At 46.9% G+C, this 15,661-nt stretch overlaps 1 protein-coding gene across 2 annotated transcripts in view; it reads right to left on the bottom strand.

Moving 5' to 3' along the window:
• The window catches only part of UBE4B (ubiquitination factor E4B), a 123,187-nt gene that overhangs the window by 84,649 nt on the left and 22,877 nt on the right, over positions 1–15,661 (bottom strand). The window lies entirely within an intron of this gene.

Genomic DNA, 15,661 nt, shown 5'->3' with positions numbered 1-15,661 from the left:
GCTTAATGGCCAAACAGGTCTTGAGAAAAAAGGGCTCATTCAAAACATGTAATAACTTGGCATACCAGCACCTTCACGGACTACCACCTCGCTTTTTAAAAACTGCATCTCATTGCCTTATGATCCCTGTTTATCACACTTTCTTAAGTGATAGCGTGAATCTACCACAAGCACGCTACACTTTTAAACACACCGGAGCTTGTTATTTTAATAAAACCATGTAACTCAGTTATTTCAAAATAGGTCAGTTGTTTTGGGGGAAGTTTTTTGGGTTTGTTTTTGTTTTGTTTTTTTGTTTTTTAAGAGAGGGAGAGAAAGAGAAGGGGGAGGGGGATAGGGCAAAGGGAGAAGGAGACAGAATTCTAAAAAAGTGCCACACCAATGCAGAGGCCAATGCAGGGCTCGATTTCATGGCCCTTGAGATCATGACCTGAGAAGTCAAGTGTCAGATACTCAACCAACTGAGCCACCCAGGCTCCCCTAAACAGGTGAGATTTTTAAACAAATACCCAATTTATGTATTATTATTATTATTTTTTTTTTTGAGAGAGAGAGACACAGTGACAGAGGGAACAGAAGCAGGGGAACCAGGAGAGGAAGAAGCAGGCTTCCCGCGGAGCAGGGAGCCCAATGCGGGGCTCGATCCCTGGACTATGGAAGCAGGCCCTGATCCAAAGGCAGACGCTTCAATGACTGAACCACCCAGGCGCCTCATAAATACCCAATTTAATTTACTAAAGCAAAAGTAACAAACATTACACTAAGACACAAATTTTGTCCTCACTTTCAGGAGCAAAACAATTCAATTTTTCTTACTTAATTGCAATAAAAATATAATCCGCTACTTCTTCCCTATAATAATACCCCAGAGTTATCCAGCGATTAAAATATCTGCCACAAAATCCCAGTGGATTCCGAAAATGCTTCCCTCACATTTTGATAATCATTAATTTACAACCAGACAATCAACTCACTGACCACCTGCTGTCCCATGCAGTGAGGACATCTAACCACTGTGATAAGCTTCTGGCTCTACACAGCCATTCAAGAAGCAAACCAACTAGGCTGCTACACTCATTTCATCACTAATAAGGAAGATGAAAAAGTCAACCCACGACAGTGCTGACCGGGACGGACCGCATCTGAACTAAGCATCTGTCATCCTGACACTGCAGACAACCTGTTCCTTCTTTTGTTCAGACAACCAAGGACATCCTGATTCTTTTTTTTTTTTTTTTTTTAGATTTTATTTATTTATTTGACAGACAGCACAAGTAGGCAGAGAGGCAGGCAGAGAGAGAGGGGGAAGCAGGTTCCCTGCTGAGCAGACAGCCCAATGCGGGGCTCAATCCCAGGACCCTGAGATCATGACCTGAGCTGAAGGCAGAGGCTTAACCTGCTGAGCCACCCAGGCGCCCCAGACGTTCTGATTCTTGACCCCAAAGTTGAGGAGCCCATTCCTATGCCTCAGCTGCAAATACACCTATCAACGAACTTCCACAAAATCCTGAAGTTGTCTGGTTGTTCATCTATCTACTTCACTAGATTAAATACCCTGAAGGAAAGATTGGGTCTTACTGCTTAAAAATAAACACTGAGGGGCACCCGGATGGCTCCGCTGGTTAGGCATGCGACTCGATCTCAGAGTTGGGAGTTCAAGCCCCATGCTGGGGGCAGAGATTACAAATCAAAAAAATAAATAAATAATCAGGCCATCTGGGTGGCTCAGTGGGTTAAGCCTCTGCCTTCGGCTCAGGTCATGGTCTCAGGGTCCTGGGATTGAGCCCCACATCCCCTCTGCTCTGCGGGGAGCCTGCTTCCCCCACTTTCTCTGTCTGCCTCTCTGCTTACTTGTGACCTCTCTCTCTGTCAATTAAATAAATAAAATCTTTAAGAAAAATTAATAAAAAATTAAAAATAAACTGAAAAAATAAAATTAAAATAAACACTGATGCAGCACTTTGTCTTCTGGCAATGTTCTCAACACTTTATAAATCCAAACTCATTAATCCTTATAATGAGCTTTTGTGTGCACTTACGCCCATTTTACATATGGGCAAACTGAGGCACAGAGGTTACATCCTTGCTTAATTAGTAAGCGGCAGAGCTGGAACGTGAGCCCACACCATCTGGCTGCACAGCCTATGCCCTCACCACTACTCCAACAGTCTGGGGATCTCTGGGGATCTCCGAGACCCTTACAAGAGGGCATGGTGAAGCCAAAGCTATTTTTATAATATCACTAAGACATCTGCCTCTTTTGCTCTCCTTCTTAATGGTCCAGTGGAGTTTTCCAGAGACCATGTGACATGTCATGTTGCAACAACTTAAATACGGAATTTAATATGAGAATTCAGCTGAATTCTAGTAAATGGGACATTTAAAAGACTTGCAGAAGTGAGGATAACATCAACTTTTCTCACTAGGTATGTTCGTTTGGGGGTGCCTGGGTGGCTCAGTTGGCTAAGTGACTGGCTTCAGCTCAGGTCATGATCCTGGAGTCCCCAGACCGAGTCCCACATCGGGCTCCCAGCTCCGTGGGGAGTCTGCTTCTCCCTCTGACCTTCTCCCCTCTCATGCTCTCTCTCTCTCTCTCAAATAAATAAATAAAATCATTTAAAAATAATATGCTTGTTTTGGAAAATGTGGTCTTTTCATTAGAGATACATTATTTACATTAACATACAATGTTTTTATTATTATTTTTTAGGTTTCTCACTTTTTATTTCTATTATGGCAAATTCAATGGATAGAACCCGCCTGAACAAAAGCTCCTTGAGATCTTCACGGTTTCCTGAAGTGTAAAGGAGTCCTGAGACCAAATCTCTGAGAATTAGGAGGCCCTCTAGTCTTCATCCTTATCTCCCTACTGTCAAGCCCCACACCTGCTCTATTCACAGATGAAAGAAATTCCTGGAGTGTTTCTCTCATGAACACTTACCTGGGGTAGAGGGTGGGGACATGGCCTAGAAATTTCCGATGCAATTACTCAAGCCACAGACCCAGGATTTGTGTTCATTGCTTCCTCGCTTCCCTTCGTCTCCTCAAACACCCAGTCTGTCACCAAGCTCTGCTCCTTCGACCTGGGTCCACGGTCTCCCCTCAGCTCCTCGGCCACCACCCTACCTAGGTCACCCCCTTTCTCACCAGGCCCTCTGCCAAAGGGCCCAAGGAATCCGTGTCCGCTCTGGCCTGGTCAAAGCAAAGGCTCCACATTCCTTTCTTTAAAGACTTTCAAAGTTTCAGATTTCGGAAATGAATGCAAATCAAACCACAATGAAGATAACAACACCTCATACCCATGAAGACGGCTGCCATGGAAAAAACCAGAAAATAACAAGTGTTCATGAGGACGTGAAGAAACGGGAGCCCTCGTGCACCAGTGGCGGGAATGTCAAGTGGTGCAGCCACTTTTTAAACAGTTGGGTGGGTCTTCAAAAAATGAAGCCAGAATTACCATAGGAGCCGGTAATTCCACTCCTAGGAAGTACCCAAGGAAACTAAAAGCAGGGACTCAAACAAGGAGCTAGTCCCCCACGTTCACAGCAGCACTGTCAGTAAGAGCACCGCAGTGTCCCTCCGCGGGTCAACAAATGTGGCACACGGGGACCACGGACAGTGCTCAGCCTTAAAACGGATGTTCCGACACGTGCGGCAACACGGATGCACCTGGAGGACATGAGGCTATGTGGGACCGGCTAGTGACGAAAAGGCAAACACGGTATGATTCCACTGACACGGTACCCAGAGTAGTCAAATCCAGAGACAAAGTAAAATAGCGGTTGCCAAGGGCTGGGGCGATTTTCAAAATCTAAGTATAGAATAAAATCCTAAGTGATAAGAAAGCATGTCCTCCAACTTTTCCCTACAATCTCTTCTCCACGCAGCCATCACAGTAATTCTTTAAAAACACACACCACCCACCCCTGCTCAAACCATTCAACGGCTTCCCACTGCACTTGGAATAAAAACCAAGTCGTCACCGTGTCCTGTGGAGCCCCTGGAGGTCTCTCCAGGCTCACGGTAAACCACACGAGGCGCCAGCCACACCGGCCCCATCGTTAGCCCTCGTTTCCCTTCAGCCACTTGCAATTCCTTAAGCCTAGACACAATTTTCTAATTCTTGGCATGGCTGGTTCTTTCTCTTCCTGCTATTCTCAGCTTAAGTATCACCTCCTCCTAGAGGACTTCCCTGATCACTTACCTAGCATGATCCTTCCCTCCACAAGCACTAATGCTGTAGCCTCTGATCACATGCTCCAAGCACTCTGCAAGGTCTATTAATTACATTATCGATTTCTTTTGGTTTTTCTAAGATTTATTTATTTGAGAGGGAGGGCATGCATGCCCATGCACCTGCGGTGGGGGGCAGAGGGAGAGGGACAAGCAGACTCCATGCTGAGCGTGAAGCCCCATGTGGGGCTTGATCCCACGACCCTGAGATCATGACCTGAACTGAAACCGAGCTGGATGCTTAACAACCGAGCCATCGAGGGGCCCCTTCATTACATTATCTATCTCTTACTGTCTTGCTTACTATCTGTTTCCCTATTAGAATGGAAGCGCCAAGAGAAAAGCACGTCTGTGTTGTTTTCATGGGTGTTATCTTCAGCACTGAGTGTAGTGCCAGGCACGTAACAGGTCTGCACGTACTAAACAATGGAAAAAGGAATACATCGAATCAAGACAGACGAAGTATTCAAGCCACACAGAAGAATGTTTAACTGAACAGTCAAAGCTCAGACAGAGTTTCCGACATCTGACAGTGACTCCTCTTCAGACAGCCGCTCATTCAACAAATAGAACACTCATCAAGTACGGGAGAGTAAACTAAGAGTTTCTGCTCTCGTGGCGCTCAGATTTTAGCAGAGGCCAAAAGGACCAGAGCCAAACGGACGAAAAGAATGCCAGCGGGTTATGAACACCACCAGAGAGAAATAAAGTAGGGGCGGGAGGGACAGCAGGGCACCTAAGGAGAGGGTGCTGCGATTTTTACGTAAGGTGGACGGAAAGGCATCTCTGCTAATGGGGGCATCAGCAAACACGAAGGAATAGAGGAAGGCAACCAGGTGGGTACCTGGGAAGTATGGGGGGGGGCCTCATGTTCAAGGTCAGCAAGCCTTGTGTGGCTGGAGCAAGATGAGTAAGAGAGAAAGAGCAGATGATGAGATCAGGGGCATGAAGGGGCCTCGTAGGCCGTGGCGAAAACACTGGGAAGCCGCCAGGGGGTTTTGACCAGAAAAGTGACATAATTCAACATAAATTTCTGAATTATTATTTTGGCTGCTATGGAGAATAAAAGAGTGACATAATTACATTTTGAAGTATTATTGTGGCTGCTAGGGGAGAAAGGGAATAGGCAGTGAGGGCACTTAGGAGGACGCCGACACCCTGAACTTGGATGGGTGGCCGTGAGGACCGTGGTGGGTGATCAGCTGCGATACGCTTTGAAGGCAGAGCACAAGCTCATGGGATTTGCGGATGGACCGGGTGGAAGCGGGACAGAACCAACGGAGGTAATAAGGCTGACACCGATGTCTTGGGCCTGAGCAACTCACCAAATCGGTTTACGGAGACAAAGACGATGGTAGGAAACATGGAGGGAGGGAGGAGATAAAAGTTATTTTAGACACATGATTATTAAACACGCAGATGACGTTATCTTCATGTGAATTCTATGACTTTTAATTGAGTATAAGATAGTAATTAGGGGGTGGCTGGGTGGCCCCCGGCCGGTGAGGCGTCTGCCATCAGCTCAGGTCATGATCACAGGGTCCTGGGATCAAGTCCCTGGTTCTCCTGCTCCCTCTGCCTCTCCCCTGCTTGTGCACTCTCTCTCTCAAAGAAATACAATCTTTTAAAAATAAAGAACTAAATAGTGATTAAATAAACAGCAATTAAAATGAAAACAGGATCCGATGTGCGGGACAGAAGGCAGGTTAGGACGCCCCTTGTAGAGCTGCTGGCTTCCAGACAGCACGGAGAGCCGTGAGCAGGGATGAGGTCACCGAGGCAGCGCGTGCAGGCAGTAATTCAGGAGTCCGAGGACAGAGCCCGCCAACACACCAACAACTGGCGTGGGGGAAGGGAGGGGAGGTGACACCAAAGAGGAGACTGAGAATGGTGTCGGGAGGCCTCGAGGTTCACCGGGAGGACTGACCCTGCCTTCCTAGAAGCCAGTCAGAGACTTGCCATGGCGAGTAACGTCATGCCGTGGACAGGCGAGCCACACGAAGATGGACAGGTGAGGTCGGAACTGGCAAAGAGGTGGGAGCTGAAGGCCTTGTCAAGGCCTGTTTGGAGGAATGCAGGGGTGGAAAGCTTGACTGCAGCAGCTCCAACCAAGCCTGGGAGACTGCGAGCACCGATTTTGGAGACCTTCTACCGTAAGAAAAAAAAAACAAAAACAAAAACAAACAGAAGAGCAAACGTGGGTAGGGGCGGGGAGTGAGTGCACCCTGCTGAGGAGAGCAGGAAAGATGCAAGTGTCTGAACACAGGTGGATGCAGACCCCAGTGGTGTCACATACACGACACGACAGGAAAGGTGGCTGCGGCGGAGGGACGGGAACCGGCAATCCGGCAGGACGCCTGCGTGCCGGTGTCCCCCCAGACTGGCCGTGCTCGCTGTCGTGTTGGGTAACATACTTAACTCCTTCCCAGAGGGGAAGCGGGGATAATAAAGTCCCCCTACAGAGCGTGCCCAGGCAGCTGTCAGGATTAGACGGGGTGGCGTGTGTTTGTAGAAGCGCCCTGACAACCCCAGGTGAGGACAAAGTCAGGGCGGTGTGTCCCACTCTGGAACCCGGGGGCGAGCCGGTGAGGGAGCTCGGGTCCACACGGCCGTCCGGGTGCCGCGCGCGACAGTATGGAGCAGAAGCAGCTGGAGGTAAACCAGCACAGAGCGCGTGATTCCATCCGTATCAGGTTCACCGACAGAGAGGAGGCGTGGGCAGGCGCCCAGGCTGCCGCCGTCGGTCTGGTTCTGTAAGTGACGCCAGTTTCGCAGGTGCGCGCGGGGGGCAATGCCCTGGGCCGCAAGCCTGCCGTGTGGGCCGTGGCTGCCAGGTATGTACCTGGTTCCTCACCACCTCAACGTGGAATGGAGTCTTCTCTATGTTTTGACCGTGACGTAATTTCCTTTTTTTAAAGACATTATTTATTGGGGCGCCTGGGCAACTCAGTCGGTGAGAAGTCTACCTTTGGCTCAGGGAATGATCTTGGGGTCCTGAGACCGAAGCTCATGTTGGGCTCCCTGCTCAGCAGAGAGTCTGCTTCTCCCTCTGTGCTCTCCCTCTCTCACAAATAAACAAATAACATCTTCAAAAATAAACAAATAAATAATGTTTAAAAAGATTTTATTTATTTACTAGAGAAGAGACAGAGCAAGCGAGAGAGACGGAGGCGGGGCAGAGGGAGAAACGGGCTCCCCTCTGAGCAGGGAGCCCGATGTGGGGCTCAATCCCAGGACCCGGAGACCAAGACCTGAGCCGAAGGTAGACGCTTAACTGACTGAGCCACCCTAGTGCCCCTCAAACATGATACAATTGTTTTTAAAGATTTTATTTATTTATTTGTCAGAGAGAGAGAGAGAGTACAAGCAAGGGGAAGGGCACACCGAGGGAGAAGCAGGCTCCCCGCGGAGCAGGAAGCCTCATGTGGGGCTCGATCCCAGGACCCCAGGCTCATGCCCTGAACCAAAGGCAGATGCTTAACTGGATGAGCCACCCAGGTGTCCCAAATGTGGTTCAATTTTTTAAAAAATTAATCGTACTTGTCCTTCACGGCCTACAAGTGCTACTTTTTTGTGTGTGGATCCTATATTTTTTTCATTTAGCATAAAAGAATAAATAAATAATAATTAAAATATCTTACCTATCTGATACTCAAAGTAGTACTTTAATTTTTTTAACTTTTTTTTTTTTTTTTAAGATTTTATTTGAGAGAGAGTGAGCATGAGAAGAAGGATCAGAGGGAGAAGCAGACTCCCCACCAAGCAGGGAGCCGGATGCAGGACTCGATCAAGGACTCCAGCATCATGACCTGAGCTGAAGGCAGTCACCCAACCAACTGAGCCACCTAGGCACCCAGTACTTTAATTTTTAAAATGTGTTTATCTAGGGGCCCCTGGGTGGATCAGTTGGTTCAAGTGTCTGACTTGGTTTCGACTCGGGTCAAGATCTCGGGGTCATGGGACTGAATCCCACGTGAGGCTCCCCACTCAGTGCACAGTCTGCTTGGAATTCTTTTCCCCTCCCTCCCCCTCTGCTCCTCCTCCTGCTCTCTCTCTCCAAAACAAATAAAATCTTTAAAATGTGCTTATCTATACACACCCATACAACGGAAGGCCTGATGAAGGGAGACTAAAAGTTTCACAGAAACCAGCATTTGGGCAGATCTGCCTGAAGCTGAGTTTCAGTACCTTAAAGGCAGCTAACTTAGGAGCCCATGCTTGATTTCAAATTCAAGTTCAACTTTTACCACTTACTACCTAGGTAGAATCAAGATAAGTCACTTAACCCTCTCTGGGCTTCAGTGTCCACGTCTGTACAATGGGGGTAAAAACTGTAGCCTCCACAGAGTAGTGGGAAAACCAGCATCCAAGCCCTGCGCCCTACTTTACTTATCTCTATGGCTTGTATCTGACCTTCTACACACGTGATGTTCTTTATGCACTGCTTATTCACTGTTCCCCGATTCTAGGCTTCTCGAAGCAAGGACTTCTCTCAGTTTCCTCTCTGATACCTTACCAGTGCCTAGAAGAGTACCGGGTACACAGAAGATGCTCTCTGAGCAGCTGCTGAATTAATGAAAGAATAGATAAAAAGTGCTAGAAAATGTCTTGCACATAAAATTTAATGTTCAGGAATTAATATTTTCATTACTTTGAAAAAGCATACATGGTGTTTTAGAAAAAAAAAATATATATATATATATTTTTCAATCTGGTGTCAAGTTCAGCCTGAGATGTTATATTTATTTATTTATTTATTTATTTATTTATTTATTTTTTAAAAGATTTTATTTATTTATTTGTCAGAGAGAGAGGTTGAGAGAGCGAGCACAGGCAGACAGAGAGGCAGGCAGAGGCAGAGGGAGAAGCAGGCTCCCTGCCGAGCAAGGAGCCCGATGTGGGACTCGATCCCAGGACGCTGGGATCATGACCTGAGCCGAAGGCAGCTGCTTAACCAACTGAGCCACCCAGGCGTCCCTGAGATGTTATATTTAAATGGTTCTTCAGGATGAACAGAGAATAAATGTCCTGGCTCATGGCAATATACGAGCTTGAAGGAAGGAAGTTTTCCAAGAAAGATTTCCACTGCGCTGGCATTCCCCAAACCCTATCCCCAGCACTCTGCAAAACACAGGTCAGAAAGAAAGAGAGAGAGAGAGAAAAAGGAGAGTGAAGCATCAGGACTTTGCGAAATACAGTGTGGACTATTAACAGAGACAGAGGAGGGCAGTGAGGGACATATAGGCAGGTCCGTGCATGACACGAACAGGTCGGAGATGACTGATAAAACCTGTCCTCACCCACCCCCTTCTTAAAGACCTACTGGGAAGAGGAGAAGGAGCCACAGAAGGGCCAGCGCTCTGGGCTGCCTGCACCGTACTCCACGGAGGACCATGCCCTTCGGGAGACGGACCACTTTCTAAGACAGGGCTGGCCATGAACTGGTTTAGCAGCCGGAAGACCAGGGAATATCTAGACAGGAGACTGCTAGAAGATGGCTGTGAGCATCTGAAGGTATGAGGGCTCATCTCATTAATTTGACTATTAAGAGATGTGACCTCACTTTTATCACAAACAGAACATCACAACATGTGAGACACAAACTAAAAATAGCTCGGCACATCAAAATATTATTGAACTTTTTTCTCCTTGCTTAGTCTACTTTTTAGCAAACTAAGCATGTAAGATTGGTATAACCTCTCTCAAACAAGAATTCAGTTTTCCCAGATGTCACAAAGAGAAAACAGCAAACGCATAAAAAAGGAGCTTCAATTCTGCAACCTACGTCCTGAGCCACAATTCAAACCCAAACATACAGATCATGAAATCTCATTTCTAGAGTTTTTCTGGTCTTGACCATGTGAGTTCTCATTTCACAAGTGGCATTAAAATAGGGCTTTCCCCAGAATTGTTCGATTCTGATGCATTTCCTACTCTCATGTTCCTGATCAACTAAAAATAGATTCAAAACAGCTACTGTTCAAACTAGGAAGGGCCTCTGCAGTGACATGGGGCAGAGGCTCTGAGAGGATGGCCCAATTCTTCCTCTCATTTTTAGTGGGGTCTTCTTTGGGGGGGGGTGTGAATCCAAAAAACATTGCTTTAAATTTAGTAAACAGTCATTCCACAGAAGCATCTTTTAATACTCTTAAAAAATTAAATTCCAACATAAACACATTTGAATATTTACTCCTTAGAATGGTGTCCTGGAGATACCACTTATTTTGATTATTGCTGATTTTGTATCTCAAAGTAAATGCATTCAAATCTCAACATCAGGGGCGCCTGGGTGGCTCAGTCATTAAGCATCTGCCTTCGGCTCAGGTCATAATCCCAGGTTTCTGGGATCGAGCCCAGCATCAGGATCAAACTCCTCAGCAGGGAGCCTGCTTCTCCCTCTCCCACTTCCCCTGCTTATGTTCCCTCTCTCACTGTCTCTCTGTCAAATAAATAAATAAAAATTTAAAATCTTTAAAAAAAAAAAAAAGTGAACATCACAACCTCTGTGACCCAAAATTCACCAGCTGCCTTTTAAAAATTCACTATTTTAAATTAATCTTCACTCAAAAGCTCCAAGACTCTTGCCATCTAAATCCCTCCCTCCATTTGAAAAAATATATCAAGTTCAATCTGCTGTCACCCTATATACATTAGGCCAAAAATACAGAAAAATCCTTTCTTTTTAAATAGGCTCCATACCCCATGTGGATCTTGAATTCAGGACCCTGAGATTAAGGGGTCCCATGCTCTACAAGACTGAACCAGCCAGGCACCCCTGCAAAAATTCTTTTTGCTTCAATCTTAACACTTGGCAAGAAGTGACTTAAATTCTCCTTCAAAGATTTCAAATGAACACAAGTAAATCTCTTCTTATTTCTCAATACAATCCCATCAGCTCTCCTGAGGACAGGAAGCTAACTGAGCACTCAGATAATAAAGTTTTCAAGGTTAGTCACTGACAACAACTTCCAGAAGGGTGCTGGAAACTCAAAGACAAAACAGTAATTTTTAATAATATGACTAACACTTACTCGGCCCTTAAACCATGCACCAGATGCTATTCTAAGGGCTTCACAGTTGATAAACCTAGTTAATAACCCAAAGAGATCAGTCCATTTATTTATCTTTCCATTTTACAGATGAGGAAACTAACCTCAAAGAGATAAGGTGACTTGCTCAAGGTGACATAGCTAGAAAATGAAAAAGGAGATAAGAGCCGGGACAGTTGGCGGAGGCGGGGGGGGGGGGGGGGGGGGGGGGGGGGGGCTGGGTGGCTCAGTGGGTTAAGCCTCTGCCTTTGGCTCAGATCATGATCTCAGGGTCCTGGAATCAAGCCCCGCATCGGGCTCTCTGCTCAGCAGGGAGCCTGCTTCTCCCTCTCTCTCTCTGCCTGCTTCTCTGTCTACTTGTGATCTCTGTCAAATAAACAAATAAAATCTTTAAAAAAAAAAAAAGAGCTGGGACAGTCTAACTCTGGAGTGCCCCATATGAACCACACCCCACTGAGCTTTACAGCAAAAAATCCCTTCTGAAGTTGCAGGGACCTGCACACAGAGGCGGCCTCATTCCACTGAAGACCCAGTACTTGTTCATTATCAGTTATGAGTTAATGAGCGTATACATTAACGTTACTATTTCAGATACTGTATCCAACTCTATGAACACTGGACTATTTGTAAGCTCCCTCTTTGATAAGCGCCCACACTGAAATAAAGAACATTTCTATTTTCTGGTCCAAAGTATACAGATTACCAGCAAATAAAACAAACAAAAATGACACTTTGTGAACATAATCTTGCTCCTCCCAGATTCAGTCCCTTATTGGCTGATTAGGCGCTCTGAAGTCACTGTATCAGGTGCTCAAGAGCGGACCACGCCCGAGGAGTAAGCCCCACCCTCAAGGATTTCCAGATCCACGCGGGAAAAGACATGGACAAAAACCATCAACTGGGATACAGCACGGTAAGGTCTGCACGAGACCCAATGAGAGTAGAAAAGACACAAAGGAGGGCAACTCAGACCCCAGCTCAAGCTGGGGTATCTGTTATCACTTCATGGGGACGTTACAGATACGTACACACACATGTGCACACACACAGTGCATACATACACACGTGCATACCCACGTACATATGCATGCACACGCACATGCATACATACAAATGTATGTAAGGGGAGCTCAATAATGCTGTATCTTTAAAAGAAAACAATGTTTTCTTTTTTTAAAGATTTTATTTATAGTGAGCACAAACAGGGAGCGGCAGGCTGAGGGAGAGGGAGAAGCAGACTCCACCCTGCACTCCCTGCAGGGAACCCAATGCAGGGAATGGATCCCAGGACCCCAAGATCATGACCCAAGTCAAAGGCAGATGCTCAACCAACGGAACCGCCCGGGCACCCCCAACGTGTTTTCTATTTACTTCACGATCTCCTGCTCTTAAAAGGAGGATTTTCTTTTTTAAAGATTTTATTTTTAAGCAATCTCCACACCCAATGTGAGGCTCAAACTCACATCCCGAGATCAAAAATCGCAGGCTCCACCCACTGAGCCAGCCAGGCGACCAAGGGGAACTATTTTTATATGCTGTTTTACCACAGTACTTTTTAAAATTAAGTTGGAAACGCAGGTTGCAAAAGGACACACACAATAATTCCATTTGGGCATATTTACATCACAATGGATATTATTATTAAGTGCAAATTACACATAAACGAAAATGGCAAGGATACATAATAAGTTTCTATTTTTTCCCCTCTTCTCCTTTCCCACAATTTCTGAAGAAGAAAATGAAATCATCATTATTTCCTGCCATGCCTATAAAACTGGAAAACATTCCGGTGGAAGTGCAGCTCTGCTCCAGATCACCCTCGCTCCGACAGCCAGGATGACAGCGGAGCCTCCACGGGCCACAGGCTGGACTGGCCAGAAGGGACCCGGTCACTTCTGCTCACATTTCATTGGCCAGAACAAGTCACAGGGGCACTTAAGGCAGCTGGGTGGAGACAGAGAGCCCTCTCCCAGGAAGGGGCAGTGAATATCCCAACAAGAACACCGTCTGGTATAGTAGAGTCTTTTTAATTCACCGCATATGTGACGTTACGGGTCACTTACCGCACACGCCCCCCAAGTAACTGCCCAGCATCCCCTCTTCAGCTCTTGGCTCAAATGCTACTTCCCAGTGAGTCCTTCCCTTACCACCTCCTATCTCCGCTTTATGGTTCTCCACGCTTTCAAACAGTCCAACCAAAACCAACTGGTATGTGTACGTACATACATACACATGAACACACATAGACAGGTCCGGGTGTGTGCACACATGTTCGTACTGACAGCACTGAAGTGAACATGGCAAAAAGGCAACACCAAAAACTGATGCATCTGGGTGACTCGGTCAACCTTTCTGCGGATCTGAAAATTCCGGGAGTAAGAAGCTGAGAAGAAAATGAGATCCACCAGCACGGCTCGTGCTTTCTCTAGCTGGGGCTCAGCTGCAGAGAGCAGGCGCGGGCCGGAGTCTCCCGGGCTGCTGAGTGAGGACGGGGAAGGTCACAGACCGTGTACACGAGGCACTGAGTATCATCAAGCAGAAGCCAAGGCAAAGGCGGCACCTGGATTCCAGGTTCCGGTCTCTTCCCGTGGCCCAGCCGTCCTTCTGTGCTTGGGCTCAGAAAGAAGACCCCCGCACCCTTAAAATAAATCTCATAAATCAAATGAGTCATTCTGTGACTTCCTGCGCGTACGCGTGTGACTACTTCAGCTCCCCGGGGTGCTCTCCATCATCCGCCTCTGCGGGGAGCATCACCTCGCTTTTCTCCCGAGTGGGTTTTCAGGATTCAAATTCAGTTACACCGACTGTATGTTAACAGCATGGCCCATCATCCGAGGCAGTAATTCGGAAAATCGAGCAACATACGAACTCGCACGCTATGCAGCACGTCACCGGACTGGAGTTTCAAGACAGGTCGGAGGAGCTGGTCAGGTGACGGGACAGAGGAGCACTGACAGAGGAGCACTGTCGAAGGCTGAGGCTCGATGAGAACACACGGCGTTTCTGGGAATCCTGAGCTGTTTAGGGGTGAGTGTGTGCGGCCACGTCACGATACAAGGCAGGCTGAGACAAGCCCGCGGTGAGGTCTGATGCTATCCTCAGACTGACTCTTCCACAAAGGCGAGGAAGAGATGTTGATGGATTCAAGCAGGGGAGTAACTGGGTCAGATTTGTCTTTTAAAAACACATCACACTGTCTACTACGTGGAGAACGGATTGGAGTGGGACAAAGCAAGCCTGGGTGATGGGGACCGTGGAAGGGACAGTTCCAGGGATGTTTCATGTGTTCAATCAGCAGAACTTGGTCATTATTTGCAAGTGACATGTGAGGAAGAATGAGAGTCTAGATTTCAGGCCTTAACAGATGGTACCATTCCCTAAAACTGAGACTACAAAAGGACATTTTGAGAAGAGAAGGTGAGTTCTGACTGCACTCTGCGCTGAGGTGCCTGGAAAAACGCCCAGACAGAATACTGCCCTACGGGCAGCTGACACAGGTATGTAAGGATGGACAGACGGTGATGGGTATGGATATGGTTTCCGTTTCCTTGTTCCAGCAACTAGATTCAGGATTAACAACACATAAGACATATTTTCAACTTATCTTAAAATCAAACAGACAAGGACATTAGGTCAGAAGTAAAATGAGGACACAAAAAATAACACTAAGCCAGAGAGAGATTCGTGCACGTTACACGCATGTATCAACACAGTGTGTGACTGACAACACAAACCACATACCCGCAGAGGCTTCCTGCCGCAGGACAATTCAGAGAAAGCAATTTTAGAGGGGGCCCCATGAGGAGACCCACACATCACCCTTGCTGCTGTGGACTGATTTTAAGATAGAGTACCAAGGGCAGGTTCAAAACCGGAGGGTCAGGAGGGCCTCCGGTTTTCATTAGCTTTTCAAAGGAGTCCCTTTCTAGAAAAGATTAAAAACTACTCTCTCAGGGCGTGCATGGGCTGCATAGTCTTCATTCAATCCACTGTTAAAACATGCCCCCAGCATTACTCTCCATAAGCACTGAGCCGCGGGGAGGTTTAGTGGCTTTCCAGTGACCCCACCCCCCACCCCGCAAGAAGAGCCATGCAAGGAAGCACGGCAGGCTGAAAAGCCATGTTCTGTCCACCACGCTGGGGAAGCTAGAGATCTGTGTGCACATCTCAAGCAGGGGACAGGACCGGCAAGGGGACCGGAGGGTCATCAGTAAGTACTCAGCAGGTACTCAGTACAGTAGGTACTGGCAGAAACTCTAGGTACCAAGAGGGCAGAACTTGGCTACCTCCTGAACACTCAAAACTAAGCATGGACCACAGAGCCCAGAGAATAAATAAAACGAATGCCCCCAAACAGGATAGTCATTCATTCATTCATT

The sequence above is a fragment of the Neovison vison genome, chromosome 2, assembly GCF_020171115.1.
Source record: "Neovison vison isolate M4711 chromosome 2, ASM_NN_V1, whole genome shotgun sequence".
In the NCBI taxonomy this organism is placed as follows: domain Eukaryota; kingdom Metazoa; phylum Chordata; class Mammalia; order Carnivora; family Mustelidae; genus Neogale; species Neogale vison.
The sequence above is the reverse complement of the archived record's forward strand: the minus strand, read 5'-3'. Positions and strand labels throughout refer to the sequence as shown.